Here is a 10,830-nt window from a genome sequence, read left to right as displayed (position 1 = left end):
TTTATTAGGGAATGAATGTAACCCTATCTAGATTTGTTCCTCTCTGCACCATCCCTTCAAACAACTAAAGAGCCTCCTTGCATGTTTATTGTGTGCATAACCGATAATCAAGGCACTCCATGGCACACGATCTTGCGTAAGGCAGTCTATCAAATACTACACAAGCCTCCTCCATGTCGTCGCACTCGCCATAGATGCCAAGAAGGGAGCTACCAATAAATGGGTCGGTATCTAGGCTCCTTCCCATAACTTGGTCATGTATCCATTTGCCTTGCTCTTCAGCCACAATGCTAAAGCATGCTTTGAGAAGCTCAACAAACATGACTTCGTTCGATTGACGACCCTCCCATTCCATTTTCCTTGCACAATGAAGTGCTTTCTCTGCTTGACCATGATGTGCATACCCTGTGATCTGTGTAGTCCATGTTACAACATTTATGTGTGTCAATCTACTAAAGAGCACTTGGGAAACATCAAGCCTTCAGGACTTCATACATGTCAACCAATGTATCGCCAACAAAACCATATGATTCGAAACCACTCACGACAGAATGAGGATGCCAGTCTCTAAAGCGATTCCAGTAGTATAACATGCTTTAAGAACTATTACATATAAAGGACCATCTTCCAATAATCCTGAGTTGAGCATCTCATGATAAAGAGAAACAGCTTGGTCGTTTTCACGGAGCCTGGCATGGGCCAAAATAAAGGCACCCCAGGTAGAAGCAACAGTTTTTTCTAAAATTATATAAATTGATTAGCTTGGGCAAGATTCCCAAAGGATTCATGCATGAGAATTAAGGAATTTGACAATGTGATATTTGTTTCCAGATCATTTTGTAATATGAACTTCTGAAGTGCTTCTCTAGCTGAGTGGTTACACTCATCTAAACAGATCTGAAGCTGACTCTGAAGCTCATTAAGGAGCCCTGGGTGATCTAAGCTATTATCAAAGTCAAGGAGTGGAAATGACCCTTCCCTACTTCCATCAGCTGGCAAGGAACTGAAGGGGAGCATGTATCATTTCAACCACAACATTGCATGTCGATCTAGAATCGGCAAATCATCAAAGCACAAATGCATGTGTGAAAATTGACTTTTTTGTGTGATTCATGCCCCTTTTTGATTACCTGTGCATGAATCAATTCTCCATGTTGAAATCAATAATGCTGGTACAAGCCTTTATCAGAGAAACAAATGTAACCAATCTGGCATACAAGCATGAATTCTTTTTTCAATAGCCCTTGACTAAAATATCATCATGAATTCTTTTTTCCATATTAGTGCTTGCATAATGCCACATGCCTTCAAGATGCAAGTGCAGGTGATTGCATTTGGAGGAATGCCATCTCTTTGTATCTAGAGCTTTTTAGCCCTGTCTCTGTGATCATTAAGTCAAACTATTCATTTCCTTTCTCAATTGATCCTAAGATTTCACATACTTTTAAAATGCAAGCAAAGGTAACTACATATGGGGAGGGCCCTTCTCTAACATTTCCTCAAAACAAGTTAGTGCTTCCTTCCCATGGCCATGTTCACAATAACTTGCAATGAGGGTACTCCAGGAGACTGCACCTTGTACTAAGAGTTTGTCAAATACTTCCTATGCTTTTACAAGAGAGCCAAATTTGGCATACATGTCTACCAATGCATTTCCAAGCTCATTGACCTTACCCTGCAACCCGTATCCGGTAAGTTCAACAAGAAGTTCTGTGTCCCCCTTCTGCTGCACTCATACTGCCGCATATATTTAGAAGAGAAAAAAAGTCATTATGTTTGGAGAAAGGCCATTGCATTTTATTCTTTCAAAACATTTGAATGCGTCATCACCATGTGCATGTTGACAATACCCTACAGTAAGTGCATTCCATGAAACTACATCTTGAATTGAAATCTGATTAAACACCTTTTTTGCCTTTGTAAGTGCGCCACACTTGACATACATATCCACTAAAGAAGTAGTAAGCACACCTCTTCTCTCAACAATCCCTTTGATGAATCCCCTCATGTATCTGCTCACCCTTTGCAATTGCTCCAATGTTGCCACATGCTTTTATAATACATGTATATGTGCTTTCCTCAGGAGAAAGCTCCTCTAGTTTCATTTTGTTGTAGCACTTGAAAGCTTCTTCACCTAGACCATTTCGACAATATCCTCTGATTAGTGTAATCCAAGAGACTATATCAGGGATTGAATTACCTTCCATGCCTTCAAAAGAAGATGAAATTTGGCTTACATGTTAATCAAAGCTCTGCATAACAAGCAATCATTTCCTAGAAAACCATTACTGGCAATCTCTTCATGGAATTTTCTCCCCTTCTCTGTTGCTTTTGTTCTCACACATGCTTTCAAATCACAAAGAACAATCACAGAGTTCGGAAGCAGGCCAATCCATTTCATTTGTTCAAAACAGCTAAGGGCCTTCTCATTGTGTCATGTTCACAATATCTTGTAATTAATGCATTCCAGTACACTACATCCCCATCAGGAAACTCATTGAATAGCTGATGTGCATTTGCTTGGGCCTTTTCATTGTGCCCATGTTCACAATATCCTGCAATTAATGCATTCCAACAAAATACATCTCTATCAAGAAACTCATTGAATAAGTGATGTGCCTTTGCAAGCAAACCACATTTTGCATACATGTGTAGGAGTGCATTGTCAAGAGTGGTATTTGTCCCAAACAAACCTTTGTGAATGATATCTGCATGTATAGTTTGACATTCTGTAGAGATCTTAAGCCTCCGTAGGCTTTGAAGATGCAAGCAAAGGTCGTCACATCAGGAGAAAGTTTCAACATCTTGTGTAGAACACCGTGTGATCCCCACCCCGTCACTTTTGCCATATCATTTTATGTTCTCAGCCCCATTTCAAGTGACATGCAATAGCTTAGTGGGAGATCCATTGCCTCCTTTGCGGGAGGTGGTGTGTTCAAGTTGTGGGGGCAGACCCAGCCAGAATCTTTTTATTCTTGAGAATAAACGGACGTCATCCATAGAGAGAGAGAGAGAGAGAGGCCTTTAATACTCACTTAAAATGTGGAGAGAGACACAGAGAGTATTAAATGGATTCTAAAGGCCAAAATGACAAAGGGCAAAATGACAAAATTTATACCTATTATATATAGTAGACTAAAGCGAGAAAGTAGTTCAAAGGGCAAGTGGCAGCAACACTTAGAGTGGTTAGATGAAGGGTGGTGGAGTGTGACCATATTGTGTGTAAAGTTAAGCTAAAAGGATTGAAACACCTACACATTGAAATCTTGGAAATTCTAGAGATGAATCAACTATATTTGAAGATTTTCTTAACTGAACTTCTCTAAAACTTGGAAGGTTTTCTCACCTTGAAATTTACAATTTAGAGGTAAATTTCCAAATTTGTAGGTGGTTTTACACTAAACCTATGTTTTTTTTCAAGTATTGATAGTCCTTAGTTTGGGAGGGGGGGGGGGGGGGGGGGGGGGGGGGGGGGATGAAGTGTAGATCTTGCTTGGCATTGCTTTGCTCAAAATGTATACCAAATTATTATGCTTTTGATAAGTAAACATGTAGAATACATCCTATTGTGTAGAGCACCTATTTCAAAACAAAAGTGGTCCAAAGCTATGCTCCAAAGGAGTCATCTCTTGTATAGGAGTAGATTTGCATCTTTCTATACCTTGAACTCTTCTTGGATTCCTCTCTTGTTGGATGTATGCTTTGAGGCTCACACATTGCCAAATGCTTAAGCTTAAATTTGAGACTTTGTGGAATTCATGTATCATTTTGGTGACTATCATGGATGTGTAATGTATGTTTTTTTATTAACTATTTTGAGTTGTTAAAGAAGTCTCTAAATTAAATGTCAAAAAGCTTGCACAATGGTTTTGATTGCAAAATCTTGAAACTAGAAGCTTGCTAAAAAAGCACACTCTCACAAAAGCAGCACCAAAAATTAGATGATAAGGCTGTCAAATGCCTTTTTGTTAGTTACAGTCTTGAAAGCAGGTTACAGGTTATACCATCCGCAAACAAAGTGTATCTTGGTTTCATGAGATGTTGTATTTGTGGAGGATTCTGTTCGGTCCTTGTTATCATGTATGAGAGATAGTAATGTAAGTTCACATGACATTTATGACACTTTGTTGCCTCTTTTTAATGGTGAAAAATTGAATGTAAGTTCTAGTGAGGAAAATGTATAGCCTATGGGGGTTTCTAAAAATGTCATGGATCAACCTATTACCGATGTCTAGATATACATGATGGACTTGATGTGGAAAGGGCTGAGGATGAAGAGGCTAGGGGTATGCTTTCATGGCTTGTGCATACTTCACATGATAGTAATTGGTTGCACCTTGTCTAGTCATGCTTGTTTAGGTTCTTGCCATGCATCATATGAATCTGATTGTTATGCTTTGATTGTTTCTAGTCTATGTGATGAAGAAGAACCGCTTTCTTTTGATAAAGCACATAATTCAAAAAATTAGATGGCTACAATGCAAACATAATATGATGCACTTATAGAAAATGAAACGTGGACTTTATGTGATTTACATCTAGGCAAAAAGATCATTGCTACAAAGTGGGTTTACAAGTTAAGATGTAACCCAGATAGTGAGATTGATTGTTATAAGGTGAGACTTGTTGCAAAAGTTTATGCACATCAGAAAGGCATTGACCATGAAGAGCCTTTTTCTCCCACTTGTCATGTGAATATTGCTTGTTTTCTATGTGCATTGGTAACCTATTTTGGATTGAATGTATATCAATCATACATTGTTGCTGGCTTGCTACCACTTTTTTAAACAATGATATATTTGAGGAAGTATATGTAACGTAGCCTCACAATTTTATAAACAAAGGACAAGAAAATAAAGTGTGAAAATGCAAGAAGCTTTATATGGTTTGAAGCAATCTCCGCCTACTTGGTATGAGAAAACTGACACTCATTTGGTTAAACAAGGCTTTCATACGAGTCCAACTAAAAGCACTTTGTATGTCAAACATGAGTGATGTATATCTCATCATTGTTTTGTACGTAGATGATTTGCTGATTACTGGTCCGAATGAGACACACATTACCAAACTCAAGGTTGAATTGAATGCTACTTTCAAGATGAAAGACTTAGCGCTTTTGCATCATTACCTAGGCACACAATTCAAGTAGTGTGATGGAGGTATTGCTTTGTGTCAAGCGAGATACACAGAGACATTACTATTGGCCTTGAGGACTACAAACCTATTGCTACTCCAATGGAGACATGTTTGAAATTTCCATTCCACACTTCTTCATCTTCTCCAAGCTGTGTATGCATCCCTACAACCCTAATTTCAACAAAGTTGGGTATGTATATACAAGTTGGGAAAAAAAGACCTCCTAAAGCAGGAAAGAAGTGCCCCAATTGTCCTAAGTGTGGTGACACACATCACTACCATAATATAGTAACAACATTGTTGTGCATGCTCAACGACAGGGTGTGCATTCCATGCTAAGCCCAACATAGTGCTAACAATGGACAAGCTATCTCTCAAGAATAGAGGCCTTGTTCTCCCTCAGGACTAAGTAACACGGGGTCTTCAATGAAGCCTCGGCCATGGGATCAACGGTGGGGAACTATAAGCGAGAATCACCAGATACGCAACACTGTCCGATTTTCAAAAAGTAAACTAGGACAAAAATTAGTAAACTAGGACAAGAGGGGTGGATGTTTGAGTTTATTTATAAGGCTTAAGTTTTCCACTAAGGTCACATGATGCACGCGGACAAGGTGGTTACAACATCAGCCTTGCTAGTAGGAGGTCTCGCGTTCAAAACACGTGAGTGCATGGGGGGTTACATTTTTATTGGGCCATCCATCTGCCTTGAGATTCCCACAAGGGGTCAACAACCGTCAACCCCACCGCGTGGGGATCTTAAAGACCCCATTATCTTTCATGCTATGTCTTGTTCACCTCTAATCAAAAGTGAAGGAGAGCTTCAGGTTATAAATAAAGCTCATTCTCCCCTTCCCCTAAAAATACAAACGTGCCCCACAAAATTAAAACTTTTTGAATTTCCAACCACCTTGAGAAGAGAGAATTGATTTCAATTATTATTATTGTTATTTTTTGGTGCATCATTGAAGTGAAAAAAGAAAAAAACATACGCAACTTCATGCTCGCTCTCTATTCTTGCACACGCACAAACTATTGTGTGAAAAAATGCACACTTTCTCTGTTCTCGTACTCGCCAACTTTTGCAAACATCTATGCACAAACATATGATCTTAGGGTTTAGGTTGTGCTATGACAAGTTTACGAGTCATTAGCCAACTTTCAATTAGCTTTAAGGTAAATTTCATCATGAGGCTTTGCCTACACATAAGGCACCTGTGGCATCACCCCACCCAATCCATCCTTGCTCTCATGCAGCTTGAGCAACGAACTAAGAAATATATCCTTGGTAATGCTTTGGTCGATATGTATGTCAAATCTCTATGAAAAGGGATCTTTTGGGGATAGTGATAGAAATATGCCTCGAGAGTTTGCAAAGCTCAAGTAGAACACTTTGGTTCTAATCATACTTTTGACTTTGCATATTTGCACATAAATTTGACAAACTTTTGCATGTAACATGAGAAGAAGAAGGTTGGCCGGGTTGTGGGTACACCTTCCTCACTGTCTGCTTTGTGTGAGCCATGAGAAGCACAATTTTTTGCAAAAAATAGTAATGTGGAATAAAAAGGAGCATAATTGACCAATACAAGAGTAGAAGCATGAAAGGAAACTTTGGGAGTGGAGGACAAAGATCTAACAATAGTGGAATCTACAAAAATAGAGACGTTATATATATAGATAGACATCATCATCATTACAAATCGTGGAATATTGATAAGACAATGATTTCATCTATGAACTTTGTTCATTATGGGGGATGTATTATCTTGGGAAATGTGCATCATTGTGCATGAAGGTCACGTGGTAGAATTTTCATACACGAGTATATCACGGCTCAATGCGACTTGGTGAGGGGTGTAAATAAGAATCAATTGGTTGTCACACGTTAATGCAATATATAGGGGTATTTCCCAAATTCTCCACTTAGCTTCCATTGTGGTACGAGAAAAGTTTTTATCATGGCACAATACAAAACAAGGGAGGGATTGGAAGGTGCACCCCTCCTATCGTGTTGTGGTGTGATAGTAATTTTGTCGCATCACAAACCAAGAGAAAGGAGTGGAATCTTATAGGCACACCTCCATCTTGCATTGTGGTGCGACATTTCTTTGTCACACCACAATGCAACATGGAGGGTACTCTTCTTAGAGTACACTTGTTTTGCACATTGTTTGACGATAAGTTAACATGAGATATTGTAGGGGATCTATTTGGCATATCTCCTTCTCGCATTGTGACGTGACATTTCTTTGTACCACAACACGACATGTAGGGTACTCTGCTTATTTGCTACAACTGTTTAGTGTTGTGGTGCGATAATCGTTTTTTCACACCACAATGCAAAATTAGGGAGGGGATCTAGTATGCATACCTAGTCCTCGCATTGTGGCATGGCATTTCTTTGTCGTCCATAATGCTACATGGAGTGAAATCCCCCTAGTGCTACACCGGTCTTGCATTGTGGCGTGAGATAATTTAGCTCCACCTTTCGTATCATCACCTTGCGTATCATCACCAACAAAGAAGCAAAAATGTAAAACAAAGGTGAGGAGAAAGGAGCAAGATGGTATAAATAATCCATAGATTCATAGGAAAATATGCATGGACTCCTCCATTATGCTTTTAAGACAAGTATAAAAGGTGAGCAATGCACTAGTTGCTTTCTCCTTTCCTACTAATTTCCTTCTTCCTTTTTTTTGGTGGCTTCTTGTCCTTTGTCTTTGCACTATCGCTTTCCATAGCCTTTGCCTTCTGGAATGCTTTAATCTTTTTCTTCATCTCTTTTTGCATTACTTTTGCTTCAGAGAGCCTTTTTTGAGACTCTCTCAAATCTGTTATCATCTTCTCAAAAAAAGCTTCACATTTTTCTTCTTCTTATCCTTCATTCATGCCTTGTGTGTATATCTAGGCAAGGCCATGATTGTGCATTGTGGGTGCTTTATATGCATGATGGAGGTTGATTCATTTATAAGCTGCTATTTCAATCGAACATGTGTAACCTTATAAGGTCAATCTTGCTTTGGACTATGTGCTACATTCAATGCACTGACATTAATGCAATCATTAGGAAGATTGACATGAGGCTTCTATAAATGTGGTATTCTTCCTTCATCTCCTCCTACTCTCTAGTTGTAGCTAGAACCTACTTACTCAGTGCCCTCCCGTATGTAGGTTTTTTCGCCTCTTGTTATAAATGGATGAATCCTTCCAAATCGAGATAGAGGAGGAGTTCCCATTGCTCTAATGAGACACCTAAGAACAAGCTCTTTCATTTCCTTTACCAAATTGACCTACAAAAATGAGAGCACGATATTAAGCCAATCTTTAATCTTCTTATTGCAAGAGTAGGTTGCTTCTACATGACATTTCCTTGCAAATTTTCCTTTACCAAATTGACCTTCAGAAATGAGAGCATGATATTAAGCCAATCTTTAATCTTTTCATTGCAAGAGTAGGTTGCTTCTACATGACATTTTGTTGCAAATTTTCTTCGCACCTACTAATAATGGATAGTCAGCAATACATTTGAGCCTCTCGCCGTCAAATGGGAGTGGCTAACCGAATAGCTGTAGGGAAGAATCGTCGAGAGTTGATGCCGTAAAGAGTGTCGCCGATGCCAAAATCGAGCCGAGAGCTTATGGTGCTCTCTCGCTCTACCTGTATGTTGATATTGTCGATGTCGAAGTCCCCAAAACCCTACTCTCTCTCTCTCTCTCTCTCTCTCTCTCTCTCTCTCTCTCTCTCTCTCACGCTTGCTCTCTCTTTCACACATGCTCGCTCTCTCAAGCTCTTTGGTGGTGAGAGAATCTCTCTCTTTCACTATCTCTCAAGTTGTCTCACTCGGATTGTCGAGTCGGGTTGTTGAGGATGTCGGAGGGCAATGATGGGAGTGGGGCCTTACACACAAAGTGTAAGTGACTTTAAAAAAAGACTTGAATTCTTTTTCACTGCAAATAGTCAAAATGGCAGACTTTGTCGATTAACGACGGAGACCAGGTCAAAATTGCAGATGGCGCACGCGCACGTGCGCGCGCGCGCGTGTGTGTGTGTGTGTGTGTGTGTGTGTGTAATTCATGCTCTCCATCACAGCTCATTTCTCCTCTACTTGTCCGATTCCAAGATCCTTTGAGTGTGTGTGTGTGTGTGTGTGTGACCACACACATTCCCAATTGTTGCTTGGTTCTACCCTTGCAAAATTATCCTACTCTGCTCACTCTCATGTTACTGTCGAATTGCTCCGGTTTTGGAACCTGCAACCCCAATTGTGTGTGCTCTCTCTGCTCGGATTTGCCTGCTCACAAACCCAATTGGCTAGTGCTAATAGCTTTGCTTGTCTCCTCTACTCAATCCCTCAATGTGTGATGTGCTCTATTTGCCCGTCTCCTTTGTGCAGATGCTTCCCAAGATTCCCTTGATTCCAAGGGTCACTGCACATGCGGGTAGGGAAGGGAAGCCGACGGCTTGAGCTTTGATACCACTTGTAGAATTGCCATGCGGTGAGTGCAAGAGAGGGAAGGAGAGAAGGGGGAAGGAAAAGGAGCAGACACAGTCACTTGGTAAAGCATTCAAGAGCATAATACTCTCTACTCCTTATCGACATAATGAACAAAAGAATAGAGTAAGTGGGCAGACGTCCGCCGGCCACGGGGCCTTAAACCTAACACTAATGAAATATGTTGTTTGAAGGGATCAAGGCACATTGAAGAGGGTCCTTCAGACAAGGCTAAGAGGTCAAAGTACCTTGTGATGTTTTTCGATGACTAAAAATAGTTATAATATATTTGTTTTATGCATCAAAGTTAGATTGATTTTGTTCTCAAATCTTGCAAAGTATTTTATTTTGTTGCAAAAATCATTCACAATATGGAAAGTTGAAATTACATCAAGTATTTTTTATAAGTCAAGGTTTTTATTTAGATCTTGTTGTAGTTGACAATTATGTTATAGCTTGCAATGGTGTTGTTCAAACCCTTCTCTTACATTCTTTCTATAGCCACCGATCCGCATGTCATCTTGCCATAGAAGATAACTCCCATATCTCCTACCTTTGCCATTTTCTGACTAATCTCATTGCATGGCCAATTTGACTATCTTTGACTTGTTCCTTTTAGTGTGACCTACGCTTGATATGTCCATTGATGTAGCTCCTCTAAGCTGTTGGCTTTGTCTACACCACCTCTATGTTGAGTGTGATTGAGAAAACCAGTATAAGCTTGGTAGTGGGTTTTCTTCATGCCCTATGTAAACCAAATACACAAGCTACCATATTACCTTGCAAACCAAGGCATATGATTACATATGATGTGTTACACATAAAGAAGCCACAAACACTACAAGGAATAGATTTTCCACTCAAAATATTAACATATCATCAAACCAATTATACTACCATGTAGTGACTGATATACGAATTTATCCAGGCACTAATGAATGTCTTGTGGAAGGTCTCCACAACCTCTTGCCTCTTGAAAATTTTCATAGATGACATCAGTCCATGTGTTCGGATCACAAAACTTGAATATTGTGTCCAAGGTTTTTCATACCTTCACCTTTCAAGTCCTGGATGCACCATTGGATTGTCTACATGATCAACTACAACACTGTGCAAATTTTTTCACCCATTATATCTCAATGATTGTTTTTCTTGTACAATATGTTTTTACGTTACCTTCTAGTCACAAGCATTGATAG

The 10,830-nt window shown here is 39.5% G+C and overlaps 1 pseudogene; it reads right to left on the bottom strand.

Annotated features, from left to right (window-relative positions):
• Window positions 1-231: 231 nt before the first annotated feature.
• LOC147463225 (putative pentatricopeptide repeat-containing protein At1g68930) lies at window positions 232-2,207 on the bottom strand (annotated as a pseudogene).
• Window positions 2,208-10,830: the final 8,623 nt, after the last annotated feature.

This window comes from Adiantum capillus-veneris, chromosome 2, assembly GCF_014529385.1.
Source record: "Adiantum capillus-veneris isolate H3 chromosome 2, ASM1452938v2, whole genome shotgun sequence".
Lineage (NCBI taxonomy): Eukaryota > Viridiplantae > Streptophyta > Polypodiopsida > Polypodiales > Pteridaceae > Adiantum > Adiantum capillus-veneris.
Note: the sequence above shows the minus strand (reverse complement) of the source record. Positions and strands in the feature narration are given on the sequence as shown.